Source organism: Sorex fumeus, unplaced genomic scaffold, assembly GCF_029834395.1.
Source record: "Sorex fumeus unplaced genomic scaffold, SorFum_2.1 ptg000039l, whole genome shotgun sequence".
In the NCBI taxonomy this organism is placed as follows: domain Eukaryota; kingdom Metazoa; phylum Chordata; class Mammalia; order Eulipotyphla; family Soricidae; genus Sorex; species Sorex fumeus.
Genome location: NW_026606096.1, coordinates 26,877,964 through 26,902,007, shown reverse-complemented (window position 1 = coordinate 26,902,007; position 24,044 = coordinate 26,877,964). Strand labels below are relative to the sequence as shown.

General features: G+C 50.0%; 1 protein-coding gene and 1 pseudogene across 5 annotated transcripts in view; one reads left to right on the top strand and one right to left on the bottom strand.

Moving 5' to 3' along the window:
* LOC130028279 (60S ribosomal protein L27a-like) overlaps nt 1-24,044 on the bottom strand; it is a 56,378-nt pseudogene that overhangs the window by 15,238 nt on the left and 17,096 nt on the right.
* TRIM2 (tripartite motif containing 2) overlaps nt 11,285-24,044 on the top strand; it is a 154,212-nt gene continuing 141,452 nt past the window's right edge. The window contains exon 1 of one of the 5 annotated variants that reach the window (XM_056119194.1): nt 11,285-11,483. The gene's annotated coding sequence lies outside the window, so the exon portion shown is untranslated. Of the gene's footprint in view, nt 11,484-11,506; nt 11,625-12,117; nt 12,140-24,044 lie in introns of those variants that run through there. The other 4 variants (XM_056119193.1, XM_056119191.1, XM_056119192.1 and 1 more) reach the window with 4 other exon arrangements.

Here is a 24,044-nt window from a genome sequence, read left to right as displayed (position 1 = left end):
GGATGCTGGGAATCAAACCCAGGTCGGCCACGTGCAAGGCAAACGCCCTACCTGCTGTGCTATCACTCCAGCCCCTCTCACCTTGATTTTAATCAGCAAGGACCTCCTTCTTTTCATTTCTCTGGGTCTGTCCAGGAGCCTGGGACACTAGGCTGTATGACATCAGAGCCTGTATTTGGCTGACCACAGCCTCGAGATGTAATCCTATGTGTTCCATCTTTTATTTTATGGTTTTTTTCCTTTGGGTTAAGTCCTGGCTCTGCACTCAGGAATTACTCCTGGGATGCCAGGGATTGAACCCAGGTCGTCCGCATGCAAGGTAAAAGCCCTACCTGCTGTACTATCTCTCTGGCCCCAGTAGATTATCTTTTTGTTGGGGTAGGTGACTCCTCCTAAGGAATGCTCAGAGAACCCTTGGAGCCTCTCAGCACAGGACTTGATCAACTGGGCCAACAGTTCAATGCCTGGGCCATGAGACGTGTGGGAGCCCAGGAGTGATGAGATGGAACTCGGGAGCTGATGTGAGCCACACCTTGGCCCCAACACCTGAGCCAGCTCCCTGGCGCTGTCCTCTGCACCTCTACAGATTGCTGTTGGGTCCCACTCAGTCAGTCCTTCGCTGGTGTGTTCTCAGTAGCCACTGGTTGTCCCTGCCTGTCTCTCTGTGTGATCTTCCAGTCATGTTCTTCGTCTAAACCCCTGAACGCCCCAGAGTGGGCCAAGGAATGATGATGACTCTCTCATTTCCTTCTCATTAGCATGCTAATGTGGAAACTCGCTTCCCCTTGGCGTCTGCTTGATTTCTCAGTGGCACCATGTACAGAAAGAAAGCTTATTCTATCTCTCTGGATTCTAATTATCAGCCTGTTTCCTTTCCCTCCATCATCCTGTCAGAAATATTTTCCCCTTTGGAGTTCATTCCTCCTGAGTCTCATCACTGGGGTTTGAGATTGTCTAGTTCTGGTTTATGTTGTTTTTCTGGTGTCATCTCTTAAGTTAGTGCTTTGAGGCCACCTCTGGCTGTGCTCAGGGCATACTCCCACTTTGTGCTCAGAGATCACTCCTGGTGGACTCGGGATTGCATGTGGTACTGGGGATAGAACCTGGGTTGACCATGTACAAGGCAAAAGCCTTCCCACTGCATCTCTCCATCCCTGACTGAGTGATTTCATGTGCTTATTTCACAGCTTTGAGAGGGATGTCCATTGGGTTGGCCAGTGTTTTCATTGTCCCTGGCAATGTGGCTTTGGTACTAGGCTCTGTTTAGTTTTGTTTCACCTTCCCTCGGCTGAATGTTGCCATGGTGATGGAGTTGCGTGCTTTTTGTGGGGGTGTGGGCACACTGTCGTGGGGACCACAGGGCAGTGCTCCAAATGGGAGGTGTCTGGGGCTTGAACTCACAGCCTCATACCTGCAAGGCAGGGCACCCCAACCCCCAACTCTGAGCCACCTCAGTTTGGGGAAGGAATCTGATGTGATTAAACTCTGCTGTGATGATGTCCCTAGATTGGAGTCTCTCTAGGACTGTTTCACCAACAGTGGAACTTCTCTGGCCTTGCCTTTTGCTATTCACTTTTTTTTTCTTTTTTCTTTTACTTTTTTTTTTTTTTTTTTTTTTTGCTTTTTGGGTCACACCTGGCAATGCACAGGAGTTACTCCTGGCTCTGCATTCAGGAATTACTCCTGGTGGTGCTTGGGGAACCATATGGGATGCTGAGAATCGAACCCGGGTCGGCTGCGTGCAAGGTAAACACCCTACCTGCTGTGCTATTGCTCCAGTCCTTGCTATTTGCTTTGAACTCATCCTTCTTTATCTACCAGCTCCGGTAGGCCTTGGAATCAAAGCAGAGTGCACAGGTTACTGCAAATAGTGGTTGCTTGGCTCAGCGAGGTGGCTGAGGGCTGAGCTCCCAAGCACACTGGATTCTGCCAAATCACTCAGACTGTCAGCCTTGTCCAGAAGATGTGACTGGGCCAGTCCAGACCTCTGGGTCAGCTGACCACAGCAGAACAGACCACGGCTCCCGCTCAGGTTCCTGCGTCTTCCTGATAAAGCACACAGATAAAGCACTGCCCCAGCCGTACTTCCTCGGGATTTCAGGACCAGCCTCTGGTCTCACATGCTAAACGTCTACACGTGCATGAAGTTGGAGCCCCTGGAGCGGGAACCATTGCTGTCTCGACGGATCTGCTCTCTGTGATTTGTCCTCAGAGTGGCCAGCTCAGCATTGTCTATCCAGGGCAGCTCTGCTCAGTCACTGAGCACTGGGCGCTGAGGACAGCGTGAGCTGTGGGACCCATCTCTTCCCTCCAGAGGAGAGCAGGGCGATGAGTGGTCAGTGCCAGTCAATGGAAATGCAGGTTCCAGGTACCCGGAGCGGGAGGGACAAGGGTAAGTGGCAGTACTAGGAGGTCCCTGTCAGCAGAATCCGCTGCAGAGCAGCTGACCCATCACCAAAGAGTCACCCAGTGGAAGTGGGACTGGAAGGCACACTTGCAAAAATAGTGTTTGAGTTTGTGAGAGGATAATGGATGCTTCTTCCCTGTGTTGCCTGGGGCTCACACACACTTGGCTGGCTGCACTGGAGATCACAGTTTGATGTTGTTGTTTTTTTCTTTCCTTTGACTTCGGCGCCACATCCAGAGGTGCATGGAGGCTATTCCCTGCTTCCCTGCTCAGGGGTCACTCCCAGCAGTGGCAGGGATAGAACCGGGGATTCCTGGCTGCAAAGCGTGGGCTCCAGCCCTGTGAACCATCTTCCACCTCCTGAGGTCACACACCACATGGTGGAGCCAGGGGTCTTAGGGTGGGGCAGGTGGGGTCTGTACAAATGGAAGATTCCAGAGACACATGGGGGCCAGCGCAGCAGTGGGAAAGTGACTGTGATTGGCATGGGAGGCAGCAACGTGGCTGGAGTTGATGTCCTCCAAGCTGCAGGGTTACCCCCTGCTCACGTCCCAGACTGCCAATGGGTGGGGGTTTTCTTTTGTATCAGGGAAACAAGCCCTGCGTGAGCAATGAACCCCATTCAACGCCCCACACTGTATGGCTACCGCCACCCTCCCCCCCCCCCCCCCCCCGTTCATAGCCCTGCGTGGTGTGGTCTGGCATCCCCCAGCACCACTGGACCTGAATAACACTTTGTCTCATCATCAGCCTGAGCACTGAATCATGGGGCAGAGATTCAGATTATTCTCCTTAATAATCAGAGGGGTTGGGGGCTTGAGCCCAGTGGAGCACAGTGGGTAGGGAGGGCATTTGCCTTGCACACAGCCTACCCAGGTTCGATTCCCAGCATCCCATATGGTCCCCCGAAGCACCGCCAGGAGTAATTCCTGAGTGCATGAGCCAGGAGTAATCCCTGTGCATCGCTGGGTGTGACCCAAAATGTAAAAATAAAATGAAATAAAAATCAGAGGTGGGGGGTTTCACATATATACGCATCACACACACAAATACACACACGTATTGTCGGGAGCTATTTGACTTTCATTTTATTTCGTTTGGGGGCTGGGAGGGACCACACCTGATTGATGCTGTGGTGCTGGAGAAACCACATGCAGGGCAGGGATCCAACCTGGGTGAGCGACCTGCAAGGCAAGCGCTTCCCCCCGACTTGCTTTCCACTCAGGAGCTGTTTGCCGGATACGCTTTCACATGCCTCTGAGTCTGGGCCCTGCTGTGAGGACCACCCGCCTGGGTTTCCTCTTCCTTCCCTCCCGCCTGACCAAGTTGGAAAAGACGATGCTCCTGGCAAAGAGCTCCCATCTACAGTTCTCAAAGGCGCAGGAGGGAGCTGCCAGGGTCCAGAACTGTCCAACAGGGCCCAGACAGTCCAACCCGCCGATTTGGAAGAGGGAAGCAGCGAGCACGCGCGTGTGTTGCGTGCGTCAGGGCAGGTGGGATCTGAATGCTTGTGTGCCGCTCGCTGCAGGGCAGGTGGGATTTCTGCAGACGGAAAGTTCCGGAGCCACAAGAAGGGGGCGCGTGGGGGCCAGAGCAGCTCGGGAAGGGCAATTCAGGGTCCCCACCAAGGACAGGCGACACCCGTGAAGAAAAGCCTGGAGTTGAGCGGGCCGGTTTTCTCTCTTTTGATTTTGGTTTTGAGGCCACACAGGTAGTGCTCGGGGCTTACTCCTGACTCTGTGCTCAGGAAGCACTCCTAGCAGGGCTCCACAGATCAGAGATGCCAGGATGGGTCAGACCGGAGGCGAGTGCCTTAAGCCCTGTGCGCCCTCTCCAGCCCAACGCGCCCGCCTGTCCTCACCCCTGTGCAGGATAAGGAAGGGAGGAGACAGCAATTCATCTCTTATTCCTTGGGGGTCGGGATGCCGGGCCACATCTGGGCGGTGCTCAGGGCTTACTCCTGGCTCTGCGTTTGGGCATCACTCCTGACCCTGCTCACGGGATCAAACCCTGGTCAGCGAACTGCAAGGCAAACAAACGCCCTGCCCGCTGCACTGTCTCTCCGTAATTCATCTCGAACTTAAACTTGGATGCTCGTCCAGGGCATCGGGTCTGTTTCTGGTCCCTCCAGGGTCTCTGGGCACCTGTTCTGCAGGGCCAGTCTGTCTATTCTATGCTGAGCTATGTCATCACCCCGGGATAAAGCAGAGGAAGGACTCAGCCCTCCCGGATGAACTGTGTAACTTCACAATAAATCAGGGGGAAGTGCTTGGAGGGGTTAAGATATGACTCAGGTGATCTAGCACAGCCCCTCACAAAGCCCCCCCCCCCCAACACCCCCCCCACACACACACAGGTGTGGTCTCCACAATATCTTTTTAACAGAAATTCTGGAAACCTCCCTAAGTCCGACTTACTCCAGATCTTCATCCTTATCCCAGCTTGCCATCCTCGGCCCTTGTCTAAACACAGAGGACTGAGTCCAAGATGAATCACAGGATCTCCAGGCAACTGCCAGACAGAGCGAGCGTGGCGTCTGGCGACTCGGCATCCAACGTGCCAACGCACAGACACAAAATTGCTGTGCATCTGAAAAGCCGATTTTCTCTAAGTCAGATTCTCTATTGTGTGTCTCGGGGCACTCTCGATAGTGAAATGCTGTTTCAAGAAGAGAAAAAAAATGAAGGAAAGATTCAAGGGGTGGCTTCCTCTTATTTACTAAAAAATTTGGGGGAGTCTTAGAGACTTGGGCCACCCCCTGTGGTGCTCAGGGGCCACTCCCAGCCATACTCAGGGGACCGTGTGGGCCTCTGCATACAGAGCTTGTGCTCAGCCTCTCCATCTCTCCCTCCAGCCACTTACTGAAATGTAAAGATTTTTATTTTTCTGCAAACCGGAGAGAGTGCAGGGGTGAATGCGCTCGTCTTGTATGTGGCCGACCTAAGTTTGATCCCTAGCACCTTGGGGTTCCTGGAACCCCAGCAGGAGTAATCCACGAGCACAGAGCCCTGAGTAAGCACAAACAGAGTTCCCCAAACAAAAATATTTTCCATGGATTTAATGGCAGACGGTAGCCAGTAGTGTGGCAGTTTAGTCTCAGTTGCTGGGGTGAAGCATTTTAGGGTGAGACGTTAAGACGTTTTGCAAAGAGCAAATGTCGAGTGGCAGCACTGTCCATCAGCAAGTTTGGGGTTCTGGCCCTGAGTCCCAGGATCTGCAGGTGGGATCTGCTCTGAAGCACCCCCTCCCCCACCCCATCCAGTTCTAGCCAAGATACCTGACCTGGGGCTGGGGAGACAATCACGGGTCCTGGGCCCCCCACAGCAGCACCTCATCACCCCACCCAGAATTGATCTGTCTGGCTGGCTTTTCCAAGGACCTGAAGGAGCAGCCTCTTGAAGTCCTGAGCATTACTTGGACCAAATAAAGCATCCTGGGGGCTAGACAGAAAGTGAGTGGGTGAGTGGGATGTTTGCTTTGCACAAGATTGACCTGGGTTCAATCTCAGTCTCCCATATGGTCCCCCAACAAAAGTAATTCCTGAGCACAGAGCCGGGAGTAATCCTTGAGCACCACTGGGTGGAGCACCACAAACAAACAAATAAAAGCATCTGATCTCAAGTCTCCTGGGACCAAGCGGGCCTCAGAAGCAGCGGGAGCCCCTGTTGGCTAGGAGGAAACCTGAGAAATCTCATTAGCATCAGAGTCCTTGCTGGCTCTTAATTTATTTCCTGCCTCCAATCACAGGCGGCCCTTATCTGAACCCACCCCTGCTCCCGTCTGCGGGTGCAGGGTGGAGGCTGAGCCTTATCTAAAATGACAAAAGCCTTCCATGGCTCACAGAGCTAAATGCCTCCTTTCTTCTTTCAGACAAAAGCCTTTGGAAGCAGAAATGTTCCTTTCACTCTTTCGCACTACAAAGCGCTGCTTCCAAGTTCCAAGGATTTCCATCCTGTGATCTCTGTTTTGACAATGAAATGTCACCTATGCCCACAACAGCTATGAAAGGGCGTTACTCTCAAATTCTGATCAATAGGAATCTGATCATATGGGATGGAAGGGGTTGGAGTGCAGTTCCCGTCATTAGGACCTTGTGGCTGCATTAAAACCTTTACAGAGGGGTCCTTGGTGGGGGGCAGGGGGTGAAAAGAAGCACATCTGGGCTCTGATATGAGACCACCTGAGCTCAAATCTGGCTTTGTCCCTTGCATCACCAGGGGATCTGGGCTCCACAGAATAATTGCTTTGGTGTCAAATATGTTCATTCGTGTCACATCAGGCTGTCATGGAAATTATTCCATGAGAGAAAGCATGGAATGAAACATCAGCCCAGTGCCTGGTACGGAGAAACCCTCCATGAGTGTCAGCTGTTAGCATGATGACTGACAGCTGATTTCCCGTCCCCTCTATGGGAACACATTTATTGCGCAGTGACTGCCCATTTCCAGTCAATGTCTGATTTCTACAAAACAGTGAATGTGAATATAGATGATCTGGACCCCTGTTTCTTTTTCTTTTTTTTTTTTTTTTTGTTTTTGTGCCACACCCAGCAATGTACTCCTGGCTCTGTGCTCAGGAATTACTCCTGGCGGGGCTCAGGAGATGAAATTTGGTGCTGGGGATTGAATCAGGGTCAGCCAGATGCAAGGCAAGCACCTTCCTCCTATATCCTTTTAGAGGAAAAAATAATTTTTTTAAATTGAATCACTATGAGATACAGTTACAGAATTGTTAATGATTGGGTTTCAGTCATATAATGTTCCAACACCTGTCCCTTCACCAGTGAACATTTCCCACCACCAATGTCCCCAGTTTCCCTCCTGCTACACCACATCCCTAACCCCACAACCTGTCTCTATAGCAGACACCTCTCTCTCTCTTCTCTCTCTCTCCCTCTGTCTCTGTCCCCCTCCCTCTCTCCTCTATTTCTCTTTCATTTTCTTTCTTTCTTTCTTTCTTTCTTTCTTTTTTCTTTCTTTCTTTATTACTCCTGGCAATGCTCAGGGGTTACTCCTGACTCTACACTCAAGAATTACTCCTGGCGGTGTTCAGGGGACAATATGGGATGCTGGAAATCGAACCCGGGTGGGCCGCATGCAAGGCAAACACCCGACTTGCTGTACCATCGCTCCAGCCCCTCTCTTTCATTTTCTTGTTAGCCACGAGGTTTGTAATACTGTTACTGAAAGGGTTTCAGGCATATCACTTTACCTCCTTTCAGTGCTCACTTTTTGTCCAGAGTGATCATTTCCAACTATCGCTGTCACAGTGGTCCCTGCTATGTCCTCACTGCACACTTCCCCCGGCTTTAAGGCAAACTGCCTACCATGGACCAGTCCTTTTGGCCCTTATTTCTATGTCTCTGGGTATTTTTCACATACGATTTTGTTGCTTTTTTATATCCCACAAATGAGTGCAATCATTCTATGTTTATCCCTTTCCTTCTGATTCATTTCACTCAACATGATATTTTTCCATGTCCATTTATGCATAAGCAAATTTCATGACTAATGAAGCAAAACATGGGGGTTGGGGGAAATGTTTGAAGTTGACAGATTACCCAGAAAAAAGGTGAAATTTATCTAACAGCTAAATGGGGCTGAAGAGATAGCACGGCGGGTAGGGCGTTTGCCTTGCACGCGGCCGACCCAACCTGGGTTCGATTCCCAGCATCCCATATGGTCCCCTGAGCACCGCCAGGAGTAACTCCTGAGTGCAGAGCCAGGAACAACCCCTGTGCATCGTCGGGTGTGACCCAAAAAGAAAAAAAAGAGGAAAAAAATTATCTAACAGCTAGATAAAATTATCTAATTAGATAAAATTATCTAATTCATCTGCCAGAAGACAATAAAATGAACTCTCCAAAGTGAAAAACTATGAACTTAACATTATGTCAAGAGAAGCTGTGTTTCAAAAACAAAGGGGCTGGAGAGATAGCATAGAGGGTAAGGTGCTTGTCTTGCACAAGACTGACCCAGGTTCAACGGTTCAACCCCAGGCACCTGAGTCAGCAGTGAGCCCTACCTAAGTGCAGAGCCAGGAGTATGCCCTGAGCACCACTGAGTGTGGCCCCACAATAAAAACCACAACAAAAAATATCTAAAGTCATGGAACGCCCTGGGTTTGATCACCTGTGCTGGAAAAAATCCAAGATAGAATTATAACACTAGAAAAAGTAGCCTAAGGAATAGAACTAACACATTTGCTGTAAGCACATTCTTCTGTGTCTCAGATCCTTGCTGAGTATTCCTCAGGCCTTATATATCAGACTCTTTCTAAGTACTCTATGAGGAAGGCAATATTCAGTCCCATTTCTCAGACAAGAAAACACATGTAGCAAAGAAGTGTTAGCTGGGATATCAGCCAGTTGGGCTCCCACAGCTGACTCTCGCCGACAGTCACCGCTGGGAAGACCTAGGCACATGTTAGGCTGAGAATCCCCCTGAACCATCAATGCCATCTGCATAAATACAAACAGAAAAATGAAGTTGGTATTAGAACTCAGAGTGAATTCATCCACTCTTTGAATCTTAATATCATCAGCTGATGTAATATCCTGAATATAATCTAGAGCTGAATTTTTAAAAAAGTTTTATTAGTGAAACACCATGAGGTACAGTTGTAGACTTCCACACTTTTGTGCTTGGGTTTCAGTTATACAATGATCGAATACCCATTCCTCCACCAGTGCCCATTCTCCACCACCAATGATCCCAGTATCCCTCCCACCCCCCTAGAGTTGAATTATTCTTTAGAAAGATTTAGTCGATATTGTTTTGGGGACATACTCAGTGATACTCAGGGATTACTCCTGGCTCTGCACTCAGAAATTACTTCTCATGAGGCTTGGGGAACCATACTAGGTTCTGGGGATCGAACCTGGGTCAGCTGCGTGTAAGGCAAACGCCCTCCCCGCTGTAGTATCTCTCCAGCCCCTCTTTGGAAACACTTTTAGTGATTGAATGTTTAGTGTTTTTAACCTGTTGACCCCTCTTTGTCTTCTACAATGTTCAGCATTAAATTTTGTTAGAAGTAAAGACGATTTTCTTAGCACTTTTATATTTTCTCTAATTTGAAATATATTAGGAGGTGGCTATGGATTTCTGTTTCTTGCTGGATGTACATACTGTTGTTTTAGAGTGCTTCACCTGTAAATGAATACCTTTTCACATGATTACAAAATTATGTGCATGAAAGTAAACTCAAGATAAAAAGTGTAAATTTTCAGAACATGAAATTAAGGCAGTTCTTCTGGACAGAAGTCTTCTCTTTATGAAAAAAAAATTTCCTTCTACATAAACTGTTTCCTTAAAAGAAATATTACGTCCTTTAAGTTTGATGCATATGGAACTTTGCATAAAGACATTTGTGACTTTTACAAAGATACATTTGTATATATATGTGTGTGTGCAAGAATATATAAATTTTTGTGCATATATTTATTATATATTATAGAAATATGCTCATTCCTATAATATAAACATAATTTCATATATTCTATAGAGTTTAGTCTCAATCCAGATATTAAAATATCCTATAATATTTATAATACATTGTGACATATTAGCAAAATTTCATAAGCAAAATGTGCTACTGGTTTTTAACTTTCAGTAACTCGGATATTAAATACACAAGGGTCAGGTAAATAACTCAATGGTAAACAGATGTATGAGGTCCTGAGAATATGAAGTCCTGGTCTCTCTGGGCTTGATCCCCAATGGAAGGAAGGAAGGAAGGAAGGAAGGAAGGAAGGAAGGAAGGAAGGAAGGGAGGGAGGGATGAAGGAAGGAAGAAAGGAAGGAAGGAAGGAAGGAAGGAAGGAAGGAAGGGAGGGAGGGAGGGAGGGAGGGAGGGAGGGACGAAGGAAGGAAGAAAGGAAGGAAGGAAGGAAGGAAGGAAGGAAGGAAGGAAGGAAGGGAGGAAGGGAGGGAGGGAGGAAGGTAGGATGAAGGGTAGGATGGAGGGAAGAAAAAACCAATAGTCTGTGTATGCAAAGAACTTTGTTATACCTTGTGCAAAACGTATTAACTTGTTTCATTTTACTTTTGTTTGCCTATTTGAGATTTGATGAATATAAAATATACCCCCAAATAGCATGGGAACTACAACTGTGACCCCAAAACATACAAGTAGGAAGATGAGAGATGAATACTTACACGTTTGCAACGTGATACTGTTTGTGTCACCCACCCTTCCCCTTTCCCCCAGCGAAACCTTCATTGCAAATAATGACTGTCATTTTACAACCGTGTGTATCAGGAGTCGGCGGTGCAAGGCTGCGTTGAGAGGGATTCTTGATTCCCCGGGCAGGAGACCATCCACGCTCAAACGTTATCCCCTGTGGTCCACACATCTTTAGGAACCATTCCATGCTTCTCAGAGTAGCTTGTGCCCGGTTCGTGCTCCGTAACTTTCAAGAGGCATTTTCGACGGTATCTTAAGGAGAATGGGGGTGGCGTGGGGGTGGGGGAGGCCGGGGCACCGGGGAGGCGGGGGAGGGGGAGACACCACCAAATATGCTGAAGGGAAGGCGGCATTCATCCGAAAACCAAGCACACATTCTCGCAGCCTGGAACAGAGGGGTGACAAATGCGGTCCCCGCAGTCTGCCAGGTCCGCTCACCCCACCCCCGCGCGGCGTCGCGCGGCTGCGCCTCGGGTCCCAGACTTCCCGGCTCTGCCTTTCCTACCCAAGCGCCCTGGCGGATCTCCTTGAACTTGTGGTTTCAGACAGGCGTCCATCGCTTCCATCCCTGCACCCCGCTAGGACCAGAGAGGCGTTGTCAGGGTAACGGCGAGTCTGCTGGGAGCATCGGCGCCCGGGAGTTTCCAGGGAAACCGCGGCGGGAGATGCAGGTGCGGAGGGCGCGGGCCGGCGCGGGGCGGGGCACTCTGCGCTCGGCGTCCCGCATCCTGACGCTCTCCAAAGCGCTCCTTCGGGCTGGCCTCTCCGCAGCGCCCGCCCCGGAACCACGCATCCCTGCCGGGCTGAGCGAATCCCACCGCTCCAGAGGAGCCGTGCGCGCTTTGGAGATGGTCCGGGCCCGCGGGGAACTGCCCGGGAGCGCCCCCCGACAGTAAGGTTCTGCGGGCCAGCGTCCTCGGACGACTGAGGCTGCGTGCGCGGGTGCGCCCCAAACGCGAGGCCAGCACGGTTCCGGAAGCTTCTGGTGCTTTGGCCAGTGCCGGCTACCCCCACCAAAGCCCAGAAATCCCGGGTAAATGGGATTTGTTAGGCGCGGCCCCTGGGCTCGGCGCCCTTCGCCTTGGAGACGCGGGTTTGGGAAACTACGAGGCGCTGGCCCCTTGTTGTCTATCCCCAAGACCTTGGGGACAGAGTTCCGATTCGTGTGCAGGGCCTCTGTGGAGACCTCGGGGATGCTGGGGGTTTCTGGCTGGCGGCCGGCCCGGGACCCCTCTTTCTGGGTGCGTCCCCTGCAAGGTGGTGGCTCGCTGCGGCCTCGCCGGAGCTGGGGCCTGTGACTGCAGTCGAACGTGCCGACCTCGGGCCCTGCCCGTCATCTCTGTGTCTCGGGGGGCGGGGAGGGGCTGTCTGTCATAGTTATTAAACCTGGCAGCTGCGGTTGCGGCACCGCCGAGCGGTGGGCGCCGGCCCGTCGCCTGCTTGTCACTCTCGCCGACTGCCAGGCGGTTCTCGGGGCGCTTCTTCTTCCTGCGAGTTCCCAGTGGCGGGGGGCAGCACGCGCACCCCGCGAGCCCCCCACCTGGAAACGTGAGTAGCGGTGGCTGTGCGCGCCGGACTCTAAAGGTTGCGGCGGGCGGCGGGGGGCACAGGCTGCGGCCCCAGGGCCGGGGTTGCCGGGGTTCCCGGCTGCCGGGTGGTCCTGCAACGCACGTCGCCACGCCTGTATCTCGGGTTGGGGGATGCGGGGTGCGCACTGGCGCGGCGGGGGTACCACAGTCCCCCCGCGGCTGCTGGAGAGTGTCTGGAGCGTGCGGCTTGCAGCCCTCGGGCTGGGGGCGCGTCTTGGGCTTTGGGTCCGGCCGGCACAAAGGACGGACCTCGGGTATGGCAGCGGGACCTAGGCAGCGGGTATGGACCGCCGGGTGCGTCCGAGTCCCTCGGGAAAGAGGAGAAGTTGCGGTTGAACCCGGGAATGGGAACAATGAGATCAGGCCTGTGCTTTCCCGCACGAGGGCACCTTTGTACCCGGCGCAGGGACCGCCCTAGCCGGAGCATCAGCGCAGCGGGGACCTGGGTGTGGCAGCGCCTCCGGGAGCACCGTGCGGGGCCGACTTCCGACCCCGGAGGGGGTAGCGGCAATCTGAGCGCCTTTAGGTGTCAGAAGGTGGTGGGCCTAGGCGCTCCCCGGTACTGCAGGGTCCAAGCTCTCGGCCGAGCGCTTGACCCGCTGACCGGCTTGGCCAGATACCTCCGGGACCCCTTGCGCGCCGCCTGGGAACCGCCTCCCTCCGCCAAGCGAAAATGCCCGTTTCCCATTTTTTTACACCCCAAAGTAGGAGTGTGGTTTTGGGGGGGGGATTTGGATTTTTTTTTTTTTACTTCCAGTCACATGCTCGAGGGAATCTCACGCCCAACTCCGGTTCCACTTTGCAGCGGGGGCGTGGCGCGGGGTCCGCTGCGGGGTTTGCGAGGCGCTGCTGGGGGGAGGGGGCGGGGGGAGTGTCCGGGTGTTGGCGTGCGCCTGCGCGCGCTTCTGTTCCCACCCGAGTGTCTGAGCCGGACTCCGCCTTTGCTCTTGGCCTGGTCTCCCGTGTCATTCCTACCGGTGGGCTCCAGAGAGCCGGGGTGATGGTGCAGGAAGGCCTCGGCGTCCCCCAGGGGCTAGCCAGAGCTGGATTTATCGGATGTGGGAAGAGGGCACAGTGACTGTGTGCAGACTCAGAAACGTCTCAGGCTTCAGTTTCCAGATCTGTGAAGTGGGCTCCTCAAAGGATCATCTTATGGGGCCAGAGAGATAGCACAGCAGTTAAAGAGCTTGACTTGCATGTGGCCAACGCAGTTCCCCAAACTGCCAGAAATGACCCCTGAGCCCCTCCTATTATGACCAAAACCCCTTTCCCCCTTCCCATGATTTTTAATGAGCAAGAGGAAAAAAGGAAAGGAAAAGATTACAAAATGGGGGAAAAAATTAAATAACTCAGGAGAAAGAAACTTACCAAATGTAGCTTAGAAATCGTCTTAAAGCAAAAACTAACCTCTTGACTGTAACTTCTCTGTTGGTCAAGCACAGAAGCTATTATGAACATGTATGAAACCTCTTGGTTTTGTCTGTCAGCTCATGACCCTGGACAGAATTCAATGTTCAGGGTGTTCGCCTTACAAGCGGCCAACATGGCCGACCCGAGTTCGATTCCTCCGCCCCTCTCGGAGAGCCCGGCAAGCTACCGAGAGTATTCGATATGCCAGACACAGTAACAACAAAGTCTCCAATGGAGACGTTACTGGGCCCGCTCGAGCAAATCGACGATCAACGGGAGGGCCTTTACCTTTACCTTTACCTTTAAGTCCTAAGTGAGGCTTCAAATTCATTGCTTTCATTTTGTCTTAAGTGCTTTTCCACCCCAGAGTGTGGATTTTCAGGTTTTTGCAAATGAGTTCCTAATTAACAAAAATCCAGATGATGATTCAATTTTAAAATATTGTGAGGAAAATTTAATATGTTCCAGAGCTATTAAGTATGACAGGGTTGACTGGAAAACGTCTTCTTCTGCTGAATAATGGGTGGGATATCGTTCCTATTTTGTCAGTTGTACTTTGAAAAGGAGTTAAAGAAACTGGAGGAGGGGTTCTTAATGGAACCCCCAAATCATTTCATACAGCAGAAACAGAAATCATTTCATACAGCACCCCTGAGGCTCAGTGCGATGCAGAGCAAACCAGATTTTAATAGGATGCAAAGAACTTCTGAAATGGTGCTGGAGTCAAATGAGCCCTTGGAGAGCTTCCAGAAGGGAATAGTTCCTCTCATCCACCCTTGTGGTCTCACTTTAACCAATCAGACAAGCTGTCTGTTAAATCTCCTGGGGATAGAACCTGGGTCTCACCCCTGCAAGGTGTGCACCTGAGCACTGATCCATCCCTGGGCCACCTAGAGACCCGGACATCATTCTGTAGGGCCTGGGAGAGCCCAGAGGAGTGAAGTGCAGCCTGGTGAGGCCCAGGCATCCAGGCACCCAGGCATCAGGGTTCAGAAACCCCTCATAGTTTTGCCAGTTCTTTTGCTTCATCCAGGGAGTATGGAAATCTCATAGGAAATCACTGGATTTTTACTTTTCTTTTTGGGTCACACCCAGTGATGCTCAGGGTAACTCCCGGCTCTGCACTCAGGAATTACTCCTGGTGGTGCTTGGGGGACCATGTGGGATGCCAAGGATTGAACCTGGGTCAGCCGCGTGCAAGGCAAACACCATACCCGCTGTACTATCGCTCTGACCCTATCACTGGATCTTTAAAGGATGCCAAATGTTTTGGTGCAAAATGACATAAAATGGATTGTGTTTTCGCCTCCTGGATGAAGCTAGCCACCGGTCTGGTTGGTTAGCTGACTTTAGCTGCAGACTCCTGTGTTTTCCGCCCGGAAGGGACAGAGACGACATAAGCAGCCCTGCCAAGCCGCATCCAGGATGACTTCTGTTTTTCAAAAAAATTTTTTTTTATTTTTGGGTCACACCCGGCGATGCACAGAGGTTACTCCTGGCTTATGCACTCAGGAATTACTCCTGGCGGTGCTCAGGGTGGTGGTGGTGGTGGGGGGAACCATATGGGATGCTGGGAATTGAACCCAGGTTGGCCACGTGCGATGCAAATACCCTACCTGCTGTGCTATTGCTCCAGCCAAACTTCTGTTTTACTCATGCTTTCTTTTTTACGTAACTAAGCATTGATTGCAGTCTGAGGGACAGTACAGTGGATAAGGCACTTTCCTTGCTCACAGCTGACCCAAGTTTGATCCTGACACCCCAGATGGCTCCCCAAGTATCTTCAGGAATGATCCCTGAGCACCATCAGGTGTGTCCAAAACCAGAGAAAGAGAAAAGAGAGAGGGAGGTTGCGAACATTTCTCGGCCTTATTCTGTTTTTTTTTTGGGGGGGGGCCACACTAGTATGCTCCAGGATCACTCCTGACAGGCTCAGGGGACCCTATGGGGATTAAACCCAGGTGGGCTGCATGCAAGGTAAATGCCCGAACCCACTGAACTCTCACTCTAGCCCCAGGCTTGTCCTTATTCTTTCTGAAGGCCCACATCTTTGTACCTGAGTGTCCACTCCTTGGTAGGACGCTTTGGATTTCTGAACTTAGGCTCAAGCTCTGTCTTCCGTCCTCGGTCAGTCTTAGGTGATGAGATTCTGAAAATGTGTCGGTTTCTTCTATATATATAATTTTAGGTATTTTATATACATGTTCACAGAAATCTTAGGGGTCTCTACTTGTTTTCTCTTAAAAAATTTTTGTTTTGGTGGGAGAGGGGTTTGGCCACTCCCAGTAATGCTCAGGGGTTACTCTTGGCTCTACACTCAGGAATTACTCCTCACTGTGCTTGGGGGACCATACGGGATGCCAGGGATTAAACCTGATTTGACTGTGTGCCAGGAAAGTGCCCTGCCCACTGTATTATCTGTTTGGCCCCATTCTTTAAGAATTCTTAATGAGCTTAGCTAAGGGTTATCAATTTTATCCCTTCAAAGAAGCAGAACTGAGTTGTGTTGATGTTTTATAGCATTTCTTTATTTCTATTTCATTTTTTTTCTGCTCTAGGAATTTTCTTCTTTCAACTGATTTGTGGTCTCATTTGTTCCTTTTCTAGCCTAGAAAAATTCTATTTCCTTTTTCTTCAGCTATTAAGTTGCTTTAGGAACTCTTCTTTATTGTTGTGTGTATTTACTATTACAGACTTCTTAATACTGCTTTTGCTGAATTTCATAGGACTTAATAGGTCATTTCCTCATTTTTATTGCCTTCAGGTAATTTTTTAATATCTACTTTGATTTTTTGTAAATTGACCCAAGAGTTATTCAGGAGAATTTTAATTAGTCTCCACATATTTGAGTCTCTTTTCTGTTTTGTTTTATTCATTTCACAATCAGTAGCTCTGTTTGGTAAGAAAGCACTTATACTCCTATATTTCCTGTTTTATTTCATTAATGCTGCATTCTTTTCTTTTTCATTTTTTATAATTTTATTTATTGAATCACCATGAGAGCAGTTACAAAGCTTTCGGGTCTAAGTCTCGGTCATACAATGAAACACCCGTACCTTCACCAGTGCCCATTCTCCACCACCAAAAACCCCAGTATAACCTCATCCCACACCCTTTGCCTACCTGTGGGGCAGATGATTTCCACATTACTCTCTCTCTACTTTGATCACATTCAATATTAATGCTGCATTCTGTATTAGAGTGCATTTAATGCATACTGTTGATTTTTGTTTGTTTTTTTGGTCATTTTTTGGGGGTTTGGGGGCCACACCCAGCAATGCTCAGAAGTGACTCTAGCTCTGCACCCAGAAATTATTCCTGGCAGTACTGAGGGAACCATATGGGATGCTGGGAATCAAACCCAGGTCAACTGTGCACAAGGCAAACACCCTATCAATGTACTATCTCTCTAGTCCTTTTTTTTCTTTTTGAGTCACACCCTGAGATGCTCAGGGGTTACTCCTGGGTCTACACTCAGGAATTACTCCTGGTGGTGCTTGGGGGACCATATGGGATGCCGGGGATCAAACCCAGGTTGGCAAATGCCCTACCTACTGTATTATTACTCCAGCCCCTCCCATTTTTAATTTTTTAAATTATTTATTTATTTATTTATTTGTTTTTGGGTCACACCTGGCGATGCACAGGGGTTGTTCCTGGCTCTGCACTCAGGAGTTACTCCTGGCGGTGCTCAGGGGACCATATGGGATGCTGGGAATCCAACCCAGGTTGGGTCGGCCGTGTGCAAGGCGAACGCCCTACCTGCTGTGCTATCTCTACAGCCCCATCCCCATTTTTTTTTTAAACTTAAAAACTAACAGTGCTGTCCCTCAGGTCCGGAGAGCTGGTGCAGGATTAAGGCGCTGCCCTAGCATGTGAACTGGCCCTAGTTAATAACTGAGCACCTCCAGGTATAAGCCCTGAGCACAGGGCACCCCCCTGTGTGGCACTCCACCCCTCCCCCCCCCACACACACACATGAAAAGACATCGAAGTCCTTGAGTCTCTCCGTTTAAAGACCTGGTCTCACGGGTTCTGCCCAGGCTCCCTGTGGGGCAGGCATTTGCTTTGTTTTTCCAATAGAAGGCACTGTGACTCTAGTTTCAGGGTTCTGTTCTGTTCTTTCAGTCTTTGGGTGTATGGAGAGAGGGGCCAGTGTGTCATCACCTCCTGGAGGACTGAGTGGAGCCCCCTCTTCCTCCTTCACTTCCTACCCCCGTCTCTGGTCCCTCCTCCTCCTTCCTTCCCGTCATTCCCCGTGTCCCCGTGGGAGCCGGGTCCCTCCTCCCAGGTCTACACCAGGCCCACTTGCAGCCATCTGCAGCCACAGCCAAAGTCAGGCTTGCCCTGCACGTGGCTGACCTGGGTTCCATCCCTGGCCCCCTATCTGGTCCCCCAAGTACTGCCAGGAGTTAATTCCTGAATGCAGAACCAGGTTCCATCTCCAGCATCCCAGATGGTCCTTGGAGCACTGCCTGGGGTGATTCCTGAGTGCAGAGCCAGGAGTAACCCCTGAGCATTGCCAGGTATGCCACCCAACCTCCATCCCAAAAGAAGACAGGTGGCCTGAGCTTTCCCTGGGGCAGAGGGAGAGCACAGGGCCTGCAGGGACTGCTGACAGTCAGTGTTGCCTCAACCTCTGGCACTGGCCTGACTGTGCCTCTCCCCTGTGACGGAGCTCCCTGGCGTCCTGGGCACCCAGCAAACTCGAACCCTGGATCTCCTGCTGCTGGCTGGGGAGTTGGTGCTGCTGGACTCTGCAGTGCGGGGGGGGGGGGGGCTGCATGCAGCTCTGACCCCCAGCCTCACCCCCGGGTTTTCCGGGGATGCCTTCCTTTCCGTTTGATGGTAATAGCTACTGGGAGTTTTCCAACGTGAATTATGGTTTCTGATTATGCTTGAAGGGGATCCCTCTCTCACCTTGCGGTTTATTCCACTATGCTTCACTATACTTTCCGTGTTTAAATAACTCGTGGAATTGGTTTGTTTGTTTGTTTTTGCTTTTTGGGTCACAACTGGCGATGCTCCTACCTCTGCACTCAGGAATTATTCCTGGCGTTGCTCGGAGGACCATAGGGGATGCCGGTTCAGTTGCATGCAAGGCCAACGCCCTCCCCTCTGTGGCTCCAGCCCCAGCAAGTGAGATTTTTAAAGCTCCGACTTCCTTCTGGCCTTCCCCGGGCTACACGAGCAATGTTAAGTGTCAGTCTCCACGAGCATAAAGGAGCCACTTCATAGCGTTTCCCACAGCCAAGAGCAAACAGCACCGTGGCCCGTTTGCCAGGGGTCAGTTTCAGGAGCGGAAACAGGGAGCCCCGCTGACTTCCCCCCGGCCGTGTTCTCTGGCTTCTGGCTGCTGTTCTCCGGCTTGGATGCTGGGGGCAGGAGGTGAAGGCACTAGCAGGCACACCCCGGGCTCTCTAAGCCGGTCCCCTTACTGTCACCGTCGAGCTAGGACGGGCCTCGCTTCTCTCCCCCCTTGAGAGCAGCTCTGAGTGCCAGTGCCCGGGCCAGCTGTCTGCTTTGTTCAGAACAGCTTTGCCGAGCAGGCTGGCACCGGATGGGGAAGCAATCAGCATTCCTTGGCGGCTGTGCCTTTTCATCCTTTTCATTCCCGGAGCCTCTGGCTACACAGGCGGACCAGGGAGGTTGAACAGGTGCCAGGTGCCCCTGCGTGGACTGTGGGAACAGCCCAGGCTGTGGGTGTGCTGACCACAGGAGTCTGTCTGAAGGGCAGTACCTCCTACCCCCTTTCAGGTTTCCCTCTCTGAGGAAGAAGGGGACAGTCTGGAGTCACCGTGGAAACAGGGGCAGGCAGGGGCTCAGGGGATGACCCTGGACTGAGAGTACAGCAGGGAAGAGCTTGCATTGCACACGGCCAACCTGGTCCCTTCCCTGTGGTCCCCAAGCCCACCAGGAATGATCTCTGCGCACGGAGCCAGGAGTAAGCCCTGAGCACTCTGGGTGTGGATACCTGCCCCACCCCCACCCCCCAAAAAAAGATTGAGCACAGGAGGCCTTGGTCTGATCCCTGACACCACACAGTTTCCCGAGCTTCACTAGGAATGACTCCCAAGTTCTGGTCTGAACACCACCAAGTTTGACCGCAAAGCGCGCGAGCACACACACACACACACACACACACACAACCCCAGAGAGAATGTGGTATATATAGCCCAGAGATTGGGGAAGGACATGGATCAGGCGTTGGTTGGATTCTAAGTTGCTAACACCCAAAACTAGTTTCTTGGAAGGACAGAAGCCATATCAGCCCTGATGCTGAATTGTCAAGGTCTCAGATTGGGGCTGGGACACTGCGGGGGGGGGGGGGGGGGGGCGGGGGGAGGGGCCTCCCCCTTGATCTTCTCTCCCTCTCTGAGTGACAGCGTGGAGGAAGTGCTGCTGGAATTCTGGATTAACACATTCCATGCCATTGTCCTCTGTCACCAGCTGGAGGACAGTTCCAAGGACAGGAGAGAAAGCAGGTGCCCCCCAAAGGAGAGTCTGCCAGTGCTTTTCTCCACCTGGCCCCGTCTCAGGACCGAGGCTCAGAAGTGGGTGGTAGGAACCATCCCCCCCAACCCCCTGACTCCCCTAAAGGTATTGGCTGTGAGTGTACTTTATTTTGGGACTATACTATACTCTCCGTCTGTCTGTCTTCCTGCCCAGGATGACTGTTCCATACAATTGCCATGCCCCAGTGCCCAGAACATCCTGTCCTGACCACTTCTGGCTAGATAATAAAGGGCGCCTCTGGAGAATCCTGGCCAATGGCTTGTCTTCCAGGGTTTGTTTACACAGAAACTTGTATTTTTCCTTGAGGTAATTTTTGTGTTGCCTCTAGAACCTTTTTACTGACTCACCCTTTTTAGCACTTTTTTTTCCTTTTTATAGGAGAAAAGAACAAATTTTATTACCTATATATGGAGAAACTACCTGGATATCAATTCTTTTGTTTGTTTGCTTGCTTGTTTGTTTGGGAGGGGCACACCCAGAGGTGCTCAGGGCTTACTCCTGGCTCTGCACTCCTGTGATACTCAGGGGACCATATAGCATGCCTAGGATCAAACCAGCGTCGGCCACAGGCAAGGCAAGTGCCCTACCTACTGTACTCTCCAGACCCCCTGGAAGTAAATTAAAAAGTAAATGGGACTAAATGAATGTATTTATTCCAAGCTAAGGTAAGTTCATTCATAACAGAAGATCAACTGAAGTATCAGGAACAAAGATAGGAGGTTAAAACACTTTTCCCCTCTAACTTCCGGGCTGGGGAGATGGCTCAATGGACTGGAGTTGCATGAGGGAGGCCCAGGGTCAATCCTCAGCACCACATGGTCCTCAGACACTGCCAGGAAAATAAATCAGAGAGAGATAGAACAGGGGTACAGCCTTTGCCTTGCACATAGCTCATCCAGGTTTGATCCCCCACACTTCATATGGTCCCCTAACTCCCACCAGGAGTGATCCTTGTGTGCAGAGCCAGAAGTAGGCCTTGAACACTGCCAGGTATGGCCCCCAAACAAACAAGCATACCCCCCAAATACACTAGACTGTCAGGAATGACCCCTGAATGTCGCCTGTATGACTACTTCTCATTCAAATTTTCTTCCCTTCTTCCTTTTTCTTGTGGGGTGGACAATGCCCCCCAGTGCTTAGGGATTACTTCTGGCAGAGCTCAGGAGCTCCAGGTGTGTGACTTAGAGCCGGTTCGCTTAGCAGCCAGCATCTCCAGTTCCTCATCTGTCAGGAGGGACAAACACTGAGTTATATGAAGAGTGAAGAGAATTGACAGGAAGTGTCCAGCATGATGAACAACTTAGGGTGATTAAGTTTGTCAGGGCAAAGGCATAAGATGGGATTCTACCCATCTTGTAATGGGTATTACTGAAAATGTGAATATTAATGAAAATGTGAATTTGTTCCCATAAAAAATACAAAACCACTTGTAAAATCTTTAGGAAGCAAAAGTTTTCTGAAGCCACCAATATCCAAAGCTCACTGGATCTTTGCAAATTTCTGTAGGACTGTTGGACATTCTGCTTGGAATTCTTTCTCTTGTAGTAGTTACTCTTTTGTATCTGTAACTCAATATTTGAATGAGTTTATTAGAATTTAAATGCATGGCTCTGAATCTGTGAGAAGATTATCCACCAAGGTCACCATGTGATCTCAGGTCAGCATGAGAGCTTCCCAACCTTTCTGGAGAAGCTAATAATAGTTAGAAATTTAATAGATTGGGACAGGACACTCCCACTGATGCTCAGGGGTTACTCCTGGCTCTGCACTCAGGAATTACTCTTGGAGGTGCTCAGGGGACCATGTGGGATGCTAGGGATCAAACCCAGGTTGGCTGCATGCAAGACAAATGCCCTACCCACTGTACTATATCTATATGACCCTAGAAATTTAATATCTAATAAAATGTGGTTTCTAGCTACTTGACAGATGAGAATTGGGAAACTTCAGCACTCAAACATTTTATTCAACATATACCACCACCTAATTAGTTATATTATTCCCATTAGTTATATTATTCTTCTTAAGTATTCACAAACCTTACATTATGCTTTTTTTTTTCTTTTTGGGCCACACCCGTCAATGCACAGGGGTTACTCCTGGTTCATGCACTCAGGAATTACCCCTGGCGGTGCCCGGGGGACCATATGGGATGCTGGGATTCAAACCGGGTGGACCGCATGCTAGACAAACGCCCTACCTGCTGTGCTATCACTCCAGCCCCATGTTTTGTTCTTTTAAGTAAAAGTTACAAGTTTATGATGCTTTGGTTTGGAAATGAGTAACATGTTCCCATCATCATATCTCTGTTTTACAACCTTACAGAACTGTTTAGTGCAAATTTTAGAATATGAGTCAGTTGCAATTTTCACACTGTGGTTTTGTAACATCTTTTTATGACCCTTTTGTATGAAATGTTATGAAATACTTCTACTCCCCGCCTCTCTTCTTGCCTTAATTTTTGAATTTTTTTAAATAACCATGTCATTGAGCAAAGTAAGCTATTTTCTTACATGCCCACCCATCCCCACTGCAGTTCTAGAAATAAACATTTATGAAATCAGCCAGTAAAAAAGAAGAAAAAAAATCACTGGCCTCATTAGCGTCCCAAAGGAAAACAAAGTAGCCTTGTGAGTCAGTATTCAGATTTTTAGAACGATTGTTTTCCAGGCTTTTAAAGTGGGGGCTAGCTTTTTGTCACAAACAATACCATCTTCCATTTGCTATTCTTTCATTCACATTTGTGTTTCCCCAGGAGGGAAGAGAAGACCAGGCAATATAAAGTAACCCCTCACTGGCCAGAGTGTTTAGAATGCATTTACTGCTCATTCTCTAGTATTCTCAATCTAATATAGATTCTGCTGTGCTTTGAACTCAGATAGGTCCTTTGTTCTAAAAACTTAATATAAAATTTTGAAAATGAGATTGTAATCTTTCCTTTATGCAGAAACACTTGGCAAGCAAATGTTTATAACCAAACCCCTACTACTTTGACAAGCGTAAAGGTGGATCTATGTGTTAAAAAGTGGTCTCTAGGGGCTGGAGAGATAGCACAGCGGGTAGGGCGTTTTCCTTGCACACGGCCGACCCGGGTTCGATTCCCAGCATCCCATATGGTTCCCTGAGCACCGCCAGGAGTAACTCCTGAGTGCATGAGCCAGGAGTAACCCCTGTGCATCGCCAGGTGTGACCCAAAAAGAAAAAAAAAAGTGGTCTCTATTGATTGAGGAATGAACTATATGAAAGGCCTTGTCAAGAGTACATGCATGATGGGCTGGAGAGATTGCACAGCGGGGAGGTCATTTGCCTTACACGCAGCCAACCCGGGTTCGATTCCCAGCATCCCCTATGGTTCCTCGAGCATCGCCAAGAGTAATTCCTGAGTTCAGAGCCAGGAATAACCCCTGTGCATCACTGGATGTGACCCAAAAAGAAAAAAAAAAGAGTACATGTATGATTCTAGGAATGATGCTCAGAGTCAGGAAACCCTGGTTTTCATTAGCGAGGTGAGACATTTGAAGCAGAGAGGTCACCCGCAACTAAGGAGCATGATTTTGAGGCAGATCTGTCTGACTTTGAAGCCGCTACTCTTTCCAGCATACTCCCTGGGTACCATGCAATGCACAGCAGAATCCCTTGGAATATTCTGTCCACCAGTTTGGGTTTCCTTAGAAGTCCCTCATTAGTGAGTGGTTCATGCTGAAATACTCCCACGGACAAACCTAGTGCTCTTGTTAGTTTTCTTTCTACCATCTAGTTCTCACAAGCTGACTATGACAAGGCATGTTCAACAAATCCCCTAGGAAACTGAATCTTGGGCACTATTCCAAGGTCATAAACTACATCTCAGATGCACACGAGGCATAAGGCCAGGTTACTCCATGGACCAGCAAATAAATGAACTGTGTTCTCTGCAGCTGACTTATTACTAGGGAGTA